The sequence below is a fragment of the Coptis chinensis genome, unplaced genomic scaffold (assembly GCF_015680905.1).
Source record: "Coptis chinensis isolate HL-2020 unplaced genomic scaffold, ASM1568090v1 utg617_pilon_pilon, whole genome shotgun sequence".
NCBI classification, from domain to species: Eukaryota; Viridiplantae; Streptophyta; class Magnoliopsida; order Ranunculales; family Ranunculaceae; genus Coptis; species Coptis chinensis.
Window position 1 is genome coordinate 1 of NW_028238172.1, and position 12,756 is coordinate 12,756.

General features: G+C 36.6%; 1 pseudogene; it reads left to right on the forward strand.

Annotated features, from left to right (window-relative positions):
* The first annotated feature begins 779 nt into the window (after positions 1-779).
* On the forward strand, positions 780-8,148 carry LOC147472946 (uncharacterized; annotated as a pseudogene).
* The last annotated feature ends 4,608 nt before the right edge of the window (positions 8,149-12,756 follow it).

A 12,756-nucleotide genomic window follows, 5' to 3' on the forward strand; every position in this document is an offset into this window, starting at 1 on the left:
GAAACATTGGAAACCCGGCTTTGGGTTTGTGGGGCGTCCCAGCATCAATACTGATATACACTAAAAAGTCATGGGTGCAGGCATGGAAGTCATAAAAGAGCACCTTGTATAAAAACTTAGTCAAGGGAAAATCTCCTCTTTTTGTTAAACAAGGTCCAGGCTCCAGAAGGTGTCAATCTTGAAGATTGGCGGGTTTTGTTGATATGTGCAACACTTAAAAATTCCGTGTTATCTAATCATTAGTTTATTAGTTGTGAATCTTATATGTATATTCTCTTATATATTGTTTTGTATATAGGCTGCTAGTGAAAGGAACACTATAAACCGGTCAAAACAAACAACCTCTACTTGCGTTGGGAGGACACCCACCCAAATTATTCGACAACAGATTGCTAAGGAACGTAACAAGCCACCATATGGTTGCTAGGCCTGAATCTTATATCCGGATGCACAAGAGGAAAGCTCCATGCACGAACCCGTTGAGTGGGAGGTAAATGTCATTTTCCTCGTGGGAGGATTGTTGGTAGTAAGTTATTTAAGTTGTATCAAGGTTTGATTGCAGTCTTGAGCTTTAGTGTAATACTTTACTTGGTAAAATGTATTATGGTTTCACTCTGTTGTGTTGAATAGGAGAGGATTAATGAGGACATGTCTGCAAATTGTGGTCTCCAATGACAATCACCGACGATGCCGTGACAAGGGTATGCAAATTAGGATGTCAGTAGTGCATTAAATGTTTGTGCTATATTGTAGGTAAAATGAAATGTGTTTGGATACAGGTGGTTGGCAAAGATAGCGAGGGGCGATGTCGGGCTATGGGTCCGAGGGGTCAACAAAGCAAAGAATGAAGAGCATGGAGCCTGTTTTGGGTCAAAACTATCACTTGGCGAAGAAAACTCCAAGCTATGGAAGGAGACTCAAACAAACCAAATGAATTTTGCTATGCAATTAGAAGAGATTAGGTCAACGCGATGTTGGTGGCAACAAGAACCATCCACGACCAACTCTTTTGGAACTTCCAAGAATATACCTCGCTCCGGTAATGCAACCTCGGTATCGCGATTGTCTCTTTTAATGCTTTACTTAAGCCTTTGTAAGTTGTTTGATCTTTTTATATCCAACACCTTTGTTTTCAGCCGGAAACCTCAAAGATTGGCAAAGAAGTTAACTTACTTGGTGGTTGGCCTCTTGACATTGTGGCAACCGGATGTGTTAAAGAAGTTGACCCCACCTACAAGTTCCATGAAAGGTGCTTGGGAGAGAGGTCTTACTTAGTTTTACGTTGATGAAGTACATGCACAAGATCTTTGCTTTCTACCATGCCCTCATGATGCATGGTGTAAGAATCTAGAGAGAGTTGCCCAGAAATGTTATATGGCCCAAGTCATGTGTTGAGTTTATGTCATCTACATCGCGGTCTTGAATAAGTTTACTATCTTTTTTTTGTTTATGATACATGCCTATGGGCATGTTTGACTATGTTATCTCTTTTGCTAATTTGAAACGCGTTTCTATGTTTATGTCCAAGCTACTCCCAAACTGGTATCATTTTTTTTGCTTTCTCAGTTTTTGCTAACCCATTTTTAACTCCGCCAATGCAAGTAAACTTTACGTTTGCATTTGCATTGCCGGTCCCAAGCCCGGAAAAAAGGAGGAGGGAGAAGTGGTGTATAATATGTTTCTCTTTGTATTTAATTCTGTTTATTTTTCTCTAGGGCTGCAGGGAAGAGCTACCAAGAGGTACAAGGGCAACCAATATCATCAAGTATCCCTTCGCTAATGGCAGGTCCATCATGGTGTTTGAATTTTTATGTGTTATTTGTGCCTTTAAGGCTTACTTCCCTATTGAATTAAGGAGTAAATTAAAATGAGATTATCATTCACAGGTAGTTCTCCTGGTGGTTGATGTGCATGCATGCATAGCGAGGGATGCACCTCAATTCTGCCAACTTGTTGTTTTCCTAGTGCATAAATTTGAGTTGATCACTCGCTTCTCGAAAGTGAGTTAATTTCCTTTTATGTTTACCAATCGGTTTGGATAACGTTGTTTCCCTTTATGAGTTTAAACATGTTTTTGTTTCTAATGTAAGTCTTTAATTTTTTTCAGCGTGGTGCTTTGATAATCCATCGGCTAGGTATTCTTTTGGATCTTTGGCGTGTGTACTTGGAACTCTCCACAATTCTTGAGGGAGAAGGTGACTTGGATTTTCGTCCCCATCATGGTTCAGTTCTGTAATATTATGTGAGAACATCTACAATGATGCCGGGGAGAGAATTTATTACAGCTTTTGACATATGTGTTGTCTGCTGATTTGGCATATGATAGCTGTTCACAAAAAGTCAAGATTGTGGATTCCAAATCCAAAGGTAATGCCCATCTAGTCGATAACACACTAGTACCAACAAAGATATTTTTGTAGGAAGACAAGAGAGAATGTAATGAAGAATATTATCGTAAATTGCTAATTTTATCACCAATCTCACACTCGGCGTCCTTCATATACTTTTTGCATCTTAGAATTTTCCATTGAAGCACTTTCATCCATGATATACTGCAATATCAAGACCAGGAAAAGACCTAATTTACGGTGTACTTGTCTTTCTTGACAGGTTTACCAGCACGCAAGTTCCGTGATTCAGTCACTGGTGGAGGAAGATATTAATGTTAAGTTCTTGGTCTAGCTGGACAAGTTGATCCGCTTTGCTCGAGACTCCAATCTTTTCTTACCTTAGATTGCAGGTGCACGGCTTCATTTCATTTTGTGTAATCTCAAAAGCCGTGTTTACATTTGCAATTTTTGTAATGGTCTATATTATTTCAGTTTTGTAAACCACATTCGACAAGGCTAGAGATAATTGAAATGAGTTGATTTTTTCCTAATTATATTGGAATCAATATTGATTCCAATATAATTAGGGCTCTTCAAGCTAGGTTCTTACCTGCTGTACAAGTTCCTCAGTCCACTCTTAGCATCCAGACTTTGTTCAGAGTTTCTCATCTCAATTTGTACTATTTAGATACTCCACATATATGGTTCCCTCGAACGTAGCATTATGATCTCCATGGTTTAACAAGATATTCTTGCTAAGGTTATTTTGACGATAATACATTGATGTTACAAGTAATTGCATTTTGTATATTTAAACAGGTAATTGAGTACGACGGACATACACTAGTTCGACATGCTCTAGCTGAGAAATTCGACGAGATTGAAAACTTCTTTGGTTTTCCACAACTCAGAAGGCCATGCCTTCTTGAGGTTTTACCTATATAGATAAATTGGTTATTACTTCTTTATTATCCTTTTTGTTTTCACCGAAACCTTCATTTAAATCGAAGTTACTGTGTTTATTCAATCCTCTATTGAGATTGCAGCTATTCGCGAGCCCCTATGGAGCCATTTTCAAATATTTTATCATAGGGCTAAATTTTTCAGGAGACGGACAAGATGCGGTGAGTCCGATTTATTCTTTCGGGGTTCATGATCACTTAGATATACAACATTTCAGCTTCCATTACAATGCTGCCATAGAAATAGCAAAAACTTTGATCCAAATTCATTGTACTTGCATGTAATTGGGTTTTGCATTCACTAACTATGCCAACGCTCAAAATCATAGCATCCCTTCATAAATAGATATGAGAGTGGCACTCATGAACTTATACACCCTAGGGTGGACTCATTGCCATCTTAGCAAGATTCTATGCTTTAAGGACAATCTTAAAGAGCAATAAAATGATCAAGTAGAGCCATATTGGGAACATCTTTTACGTTTGTGGCTTTGTCATTATTGTGTCATGTATTAATTCCTTAAGGTTGTGAAGCTCTCTTGGACATATATTATCAACAAGTGTTTTCAATAAAGAGATAAACCGAGAGGCAAGAATATGAACATTTATATGTACTGAACGCATGAATGGATTGCTCATGGGCTTTTTGCACATATATTTGGAAGTTAAATTAGGACAGACTGAATATATGTTTACATATTAGTTTTTTATTGTAAAGTTCTAATTTCTTTTGACCTTGTAACCTATGCGCATAATAAATTAGAAAATCTTAGATCGGTGCCTCTGTGCAGCACGGATTCTTTTAAGGAAATGAAGTGTCCAGTTACTTAGGTGTAAGCCTACATTTACTTTATAAAAAGTAATGGTCTTTCTAAATGGTGCTTTAGATTGGGATTTATTAGAGTTTGGTGAACAAGATGTAATGAAGATTGCTAGCATTGGATCTCCTCTTTCTAAATTGTCTTCCAAGTACCTCATGAAGAACGTCTCATGAGACCGTTCCATTTTTTTCCATGTCGTGGAAAGCGGCTTGGGTTTTGGGAGTTTCTTCATGAAGCCGTATGTTTATATCTCTATTTCGGTTTATGATAATTGATTAAACCCTAGCAATTATCCATATAGAATATGTTTTTTTCCAATATTTTTTTTGTTTTTCAATCAACATGTGTTGCTATTAATGCCATTTTTTTATTAGCATGTGTTGTGGAATGCAATATCACTATGAAATCTGCTACCAAATATAGCACCATTTATTGTTCTTCCACTGACACGCACCCACACAATTGTATCCTTGTATATCTGTATACTTATGTATATTATGGCATCTCCACTACTTACATGTATGTTTTCAAGCGGCATTTGATGTGTTGGAAAGGAAGTTGGTGATCTTTGAGGTATCTAAGGAGGAGCAAAATAACCTACTTAAGTTACACGGAGAAAAAGACGTATAATACATCGTCTTGAGAGGCATAAAATGGGGTGATGATTTTGAGTTGTTGACGATGATAGGAAAGGGTGCTTTTGGTGAGGTGTGTTTTTCTCTTTACCTCACGCTTATATCTGATTGATTGTTCTTATTGTTAGGTCCCCTGAATTGTAACGTGGCACCTTTCTGTTTTACGTTTAATAGAAATATGACCTGAAGAGGGAGAAAGTACTTGTAAGAGAGTTTAAACATTAGCATAGTCGACATATTTTCACAAGCTAATCAGAATTTGGTTGTAAATAACCTATATGGAGCACCATTTGTGTATATACTCCTCGGTGTTAGAGTGGATTCATGCTTATTGTCATTTCTAATGAGAATCAAACTTTTTGTTGCTCCTTTAAGGGGTAAGCACATTCATGGTGAGGTCAGACTACTCTTTTATGTATCTGCTTTGCTTTTCTCCGAGATTATCTTTTAAATTCGCTTAAAGACACTCTTTTTGCATCAAAAGGCCTCATGTGTCCGGGGAAAAAAAACTTATAGTAGCATGAGCATACTTCTTTTGTTTTTACTAGATGGGGAGAGTTTCCCGATGAGATGTGTATGCTTGAGCTTGTTTCCTATCCTTTTTCTTCTTATTTTTTTTTAACTTAAGTAGGGTTTTCTTGACCTGGCATTGTACTTCATTCTTTCTTTCTATTTCAAGATATTATTCTTTTTACCAATGGAAACATAGTTCTTTTTCTCAAGTATATCATATTTTCAACTTCGGCAGGTTAGAATTTGTAGGGAAAAGACAACAAGTCATGTGTAATGCGAATGAAGAAGCTTAAGAAATCAGAAATGCTTCGCAGAGGGCGGTGTATATTTTTATTCCTTTCCGGCATGTGGTAACTTCTGCTGAGTTCCCAATTTTACTTATTTCCAGGTTTGCTTCTTCAGTCGAGCATGTTAAAGCCGAAAGGAATCTTCTTGCAGAGGTTGATAGCAATTGTATTGTCAAACTTTATTGTTCTTTTCAAGATGAAGAGTATCCAGATCTTATTATGGAATATCTACCCTCGTGGAGATATGATGACTTTACTTATCTTGGAAGGATACTTTGACCAAGATGAGGCTAGGTTTTATGTTGGAGAGAGACAGTTCTAGCTATTGAGTCTATTCATAAACATAATTATATCCACAATTATGCTTTTTGTTTTTGTTGATATCTTTGTTTCTACATTTTATACATTTTCTTTTAGGGACAAGAGAAGAAGTAAGCCTTGCTTTTCTTGTATTTTCTGGGACATCAAACCCGACAATCTTTTTTCTTTGGATAGATATGGGCACATGAAGTTGTCGACTTTGGGCTATGTAAACCATTAGGCTATGAGTACACTTCATGAACAAGATTTTTCTGTTAGAAACAATGTAAGTGGACCCTTGCAAAGTAATGGGCGGCCTTGATTGCCAAAGCGCATACGCCAGAGCAATTACAAAATTGGCAAAGAAATAGGAGGATGTTGGTAATTCCTTAACATGATGTTATTTGAGTTTCCAGGTTTATTGAATCGTGTTTGCAACCTTTGCCTAATAACCTACTGGATCTATGAACTGTTTTTGCTCTGTTTCTTTGAAAATCACATTTGCTGCATCCATCTCAACAAACTATGGGAAATGCCTCATTGCCTACCTTTTGTGCTTCTTCAACATTTGCCATGGATAATATTACTTAATTTGTTATTGCTATTTGACTATCTCACCTTCCCGTGTATATAGTATCATTATATAAGTTGGTTTGTTTGTAACCATAGCAGGTTTTGGAGAACTTCATGTTAACCGCATGATCACATGTATTAAATCTGCCTATATTGAAACTTGGCGGGCTTATTCTTCTTTCTCATTTAACGACTATATAGCTCCCGAAGTTTTGTTGAAGAAGGGATATGGAATGGAATGTGATTGGTAAGTACTATAATATTTTATTAAGATCCTTAGAGGTTAGGGTATTTCTTAAGAGGATATTCTTTTATTCTTTTTCGTGTGGTCCCTTGGAGCCATTATGTAAATGAAATGCTTGTAGGATTTCCGCCTTTCTATTCTGATGAGCCTATGTCAACATGTAGGAAGGTATGGTTGGAAATCATAGTTGATCATACTTTCTCTTTCTTGACAAATTGTGTATGTTTTGGTGAGGTTGCTCACTTGCTCGCCTTTGTGCCCGGCTATTCTTGTTTTGTGACGTTATGCTTGAGCTCAATTACGACCACGACCTAGTTAAAACTTGGGGGCGTAGCCAAGTAGCCAACCGATATCTCCATAGTTTTGTTAGTGTAGTCTTGGATGTCCTTGTTGACCTTGTTCTTACAATGAATGACATCAATTGGTTATTTCAAACAAAATGTTAGCCCGTGATTCTGAGGATTCTATTGTGTAATGCGAATCAATATTCTGAATTGGCTAAAAACGAACTTGTTTGGGCTGCCCATTGCAAGCCATGTGCCTTTGGGATCTTGACGAAAATCTTGAATAAGAATAATGTTACCGCGGAAGTCTTTAATCAGAACTATAATTAAGCAACTTAATAAATCGGTAATGGAATTTAAGAAGTTTCGGATAAATGTTGATGAGTTTCATTCAAGACTTTGGCGTCCAAATTTAATTTTCAGAACCATAATTTAGTCAAGTTTAACCTCTTTTTCAGTTTCAAGTTTCTTACTTGAACTTATAAAATTCGGACTTTAGTTACTTAGTCAATGAATTTAAAACTTCGTGTGCTCACGATGTCTAGGATATTGGAGCTATAAGAAGGCTTTATTCTAGTTAAGGTCCTTTATGCTATCACTTGTGAGGAAATCTATGAGTTGCTTGCATAATATGTACATTTGTTCACTTGAGAATACTTTCCTTTGTAGGTTTTGTTTTCTTTTTGTTAAGCACAAAACAACATTGTGTTCATTAACATGGAATGTAGAGAGAGTCCATGGGGTTGCTCCCTTCTACCTCGGGGGATCTTAAAGGGGTAAGTTTTCATTTTCTCGGGTTGAAATTTAACTTTGTTGGGTCCAACTTATTGAGATTTATAGCTACCGATATTGGGACTATTGTCGCTTCGGGCACCCTTCACTGGGTTTTCACTTTAGGCGTCTGCTCATCCACCGGATATGTTTGACCTCAAGTTTATCCAATATAAGCACTTGATGCTCTTTTACCATTTTTGTCCAATGCACTTGGAATTACATAAGTTAGTTTCGCATCGGGGGACTTCACTCTTAATTCACGTGACATCCTAATATTTATGTTATGGCATGAAGTCTGCCTTAGAACACTAATGAGATATGCATCGCCGGGGATTCTCTTTTGATCTCATTGTTACTTTGTTTGCCTCTTACCGTGTTCTTCTTGGTAGCTACTTCGATTGGCGGAGCTCTTGTGGGTCTCTTGAAACCACGATGCGATGAGCATGTTTGGGACACTTCTTGTCATATGGGGCCTTGTCAAGGAAGGGCTTCTTGGGAAACCTGTGAATACAGATCCTACAAAAGCGTGTTGATTAAGCTTAGTATGTGCTTTCACTTGTATAAAGTATGATGTCAATAAAATTGTTAAAAGTAGTCCGACTTCGACCCTTTGGTGAAATGATAGAATTTTGTATGACTGCGGGTGTGATCGCGAATTGAATGAATTTAGTATGGCGTCGGAATCAATTTTTTATCCAATTCAATACATTTTGCCACGGCCGTAAACCTGTGGCTACCCATTAGGTACATTCCAATAAAAGACATTTGCCACGGCCTAGACACTGTGGCCAAATTAGAGATCCATTCTACAGATGAGCATTAGCCACGGTTTAATGCTGTGGCAAAAAGGAATATTCACCACGGCCCATGTAACGGTTCATAACCGTGGCATAAAATGAAGCTTTACCCACGGTCTTTAGCCGTGGCCAAAGATTAGCCACAGGTGCATTGGCAACGGTCGTGCAACGGCTTATAACCGTGGCAAAAGATCTTTAGCCACGGTCAATGACCGTGGCAAATGCTCAGTATTCTTGTAGTGCATGCTACTTTCCCCTTGGAGGTTCCTAGCCTTACATCGATGCTTCTTGGTTGGAGATTCCCAGCCATCATCATCATTTGGCACTGCATACACTTCATGAACTGTCTCTTCTGATTTTTCCCCCTGTGTTTGATCCTTTTGTGGTTGTGTTTGGTGCTGCACTTTATCTTTATTCTCTTCTCCCTCTGTACCCCTTACTTCCTTCTTTAGCCACACTTTATTTGTAGCCTCTGTTCCCGTTGGTTCCTTTTTTGGGCATCTTTGATCAGCGTGTCCGAAGGTTTGATACTTCGACACCTCCTCGGCTGGCTTCCAATTGTATTCGAAAGTTACTTTATATGCTCTCTTTTGATCAAGTATCACCGGAATGTGATCCGGATACGGGCATTCGATTAATCGATCTCTACGCAAAACTCTGCATAGTTTGTGCGTGTCATATTCTCTTAGTTTATCTCAGAACATTGGGATGCCCACAAAGACTCCCCACTTGGTCAGCCGTCTTTGTTCCACATCTCCATTGGCAATCCTTTTACAATCACCCAAATTGGTATGGTTTTCAGTTCCCTCGATTCTGCTTCAACGAAGGTTCTCCACGGCCTAACTACAAACAATTGGCTGGCAATGTGGAAAGATCCAACATCCAATACCATCTGTTTATCTTCTTCCTTCTCAAACTTGTATGTAAACATAGCATCCCCATATGGTTTCATTACAAAACTTTTTATCCCCCATGCTCTACTTACTACATCCTTCACAAAGTTGTAGTTTAATCTTCTTCCTACAAAGGATCCCACCACTAGGTTATCGAATTTTTTGTTGTACTCTTCAAATTGCGTGCTAGTGACGTGAATGACAGGTTTTCCATTCACTATGGAGGGAGGGACGTATGATAGTGCTGCACTTCCAACTGCCTTCTTCCCTATGACATCTGCCCATGAACTCTTTCTGATGGGTTCCTTATCTGTGTTTCCAATCTTGGTCGTGATTCCTTCTACTTCTACATTCTGAGGCTCTGTACCTTCTGTTTCTCCATTCTCAGTCCAGTTGACTCGATTTACTTGAGTTTCCTTTCCATTGGATTCGTTTATTTGTACGCTAGTTACTTCTCGCATCTGGGAATTTCTCTCATCCTCTTTGTTGCTAGTCATGACCATGCCACCGTGCATCGGCGATCTTTGCCTTTGTATAGGTAGCTGCGATATCAACACATCTGTAGTCCCATATGTTTCCCTCTCACCCTCTGCTCCTCCTTCATATTGCTTCATTCTGATTCGGTAACTCCTCCTTTATCTTGCGGCATTTCAGATCTAGCGCCATCTTTTCCTGACGTTTCTCTTGAGAACCAGCAACAATTTCGATTTCTTCCACCTCCTTAGCCTCATCTTGTGGTTTCACTCCCCCACTTTTTTGCCATTCATCATCACATCTGCGTAGGACAATGTCCAGTGCAAGATCTTTTATTTGTTCCTTCTCTGTTTGAGGTTTTATCCCCTTAGCAGCTTCAGCCTCTGCAAGCTCTGTTCTTTTCCTGAATCTTCCTAGTGAACCTACTCCGTACCTCTTGATGAATACAGAGTTAACAAAGTCCATATGACTCTCCTCACTCGAGTTAAGTGATTGCAGATAGTTATGTGATTGCAGATAGTTATGGACTATAACCTAATGACAGTTGGTTCTAACGAGTTTGTATTCAGGAGGATAGGATTTGCAGTTCAGAAAGGACTTGCGTCACAGCTTGTTACACGTTTGTCCTAATTATTTGTAAAATTTGCAATCATTATAAATAAAATTTCCAATAAAAAAGAACAACAAAACCAACATTTTCTTTTATTCGAAGAGAATATACAACAAAAAAAAACATTTACTTTTATTTGAAGAGTATATACTATAAATAAAAAAAATAGAAAAATAACAACAACAACAAGAATAACATTTTCTTTTATTCGAAGAGTATTATATACTACAAAAAAACTAAAAAATAAATAAAAAAAAAAAAAAAAAAAAAAAAAATCATCATTTTCTTTTATTAGTAGATTATCCACTAACAAAACAAAAAATAATAAGAAAAATAAAACAATATAAAAATTAGACAAATGAAAAACTCCCAAAAGCAAAGCAAACTGAACTTATTCTGCTCAAATACAGTCGCGTGCACTACTCTAAAAGATCCAAACAACTTCCACTATTGAAGTTTGCGCCATCAATTCAAAATATACATGTTGGTCTAACTACCTTGTGAAACATTCTTCCATATGTTCTACCTCATTTCAAAGTCACTATCTTCATCTAGGAAATCTGAAGTTAAAAAACCCATATTGAAAAAATTAAGTTTTCACGCATATACCACGTAAGAGTGTTCAGACAAAAACACATGTCTTATTTTATGTGCTTTCTCTTTCCTATTGTGTGATAACACGAGGAGGCTTGTTGAGTTAACCAACATTGTTTCATTCCGTTCAGTTTCGACACTGTTGGTTTCTTGGAACAACAATCTGTTAAGCTCCTTAAGTGATTGCAGATAGTTATGGACTACAACCTAATGACAATTGGTTCTAACGAGTTTGTATTCAGGAGGATAGGATTTGCAGTTCAGAAAGGACTTGCGTCACAGCTTGTTGCACGTTTGTCCTAATTTTTTGTAAATTTTGCAATCATTATAAATAAAATTTCCAATAAAAAAGAACAACAAAACCAACATTTTCTTTTATTCGAAGAGAATATACAACAAAAAAACATTTTCTTTTATTTGAAGAGTATATACTATAAATAAAAAAATAGAAAAATAACAACAACAACAAGAATAACATTTTCTTTTATTCGAAGAGTATTATATACTACAAAAAAACTAAAAAATAAATAAAAATAAAAATAAAAAATAAAAAATAAAAAAAAAACCACATCATCATTTTCTTTTATTAGTAGATTATCCACTAACAAAACAAAAAATAATAATAAAAATAAAACAATATAAAAATTAGACAAATGAAAAACTCCCAAAAGCAAAGCAAACTGAACTTATTCTGCTCAAATACAGTCCCGTGCACTACTCTAAAAGCTCCAAAAAACTTCCACTATTGAAGTTTGCGCCATCAATTCAAAATATACGTGTTGGTCTAACTACCTTGTGAAACATTCTTGCATATGTTCTACCTCATTACAAAGTCACGATCTTCATCTAGGAAATCTGAAGTTATAAAACCCATCTTGAAAAAATTAAGTTTTCACGCAGATACCACGTAAGAGTGTTCAGACAAAAGCACATGTCTTATTTGATGGTCTTTCTCTTTCCTATTGTGTGATAACATGAGGAGGCTTGTAGAGTTAGCTAGCATTGTTTCATTCCGTTCAGTTTCAACCCTGTTAGTTTCTTGGCACAACAATCTGTTAAGCTCCTTAAGTGAATGCAGATAGTTATGGACTACAACCTAATGACAGTTGGTTCTAACGAGTTTGTATTCAGGAGGATAGGATTTGCAGTCGAAAAGGACTTAAGGTCCGCACGTTGTTGTTTCACGTTTGTCCTAATTATTTGCAAAATTTGTAATCATTATAAATAATATTTCTATTAAAAAACAACAACAAAACCAACATTTTCTTTTATTCGAAGAGAATATACAAAAAAAAAACATTTTCTTTTATTTCAAGAGTATATACTATAAATAAAAAAAATAAAAAAATAACAACAAGAACAACAACATTTTATTTAATTTGAAGAGTATATACTACAAAAAAATCTAAAAAAAAAAAAAAAAAATCATCATTTTCTTTTTTTCGTAGATTATCCACTAGAAAAACAAAAAAATAATAATTAAAATAAAATCCTATAAAAGTAAGACAAATCAAAAACTCACAAAAGCAAAGCTAACTGAACTTATTCTGCTCAAACACAGTCGCGTGCACTACTATAAAAGCTCCAAACAACTTCCACTATTGAAGTTTGCGCCATCAATACAAAATATACATGTTGGTCAAACTACCTTGTGAAACATTCTTG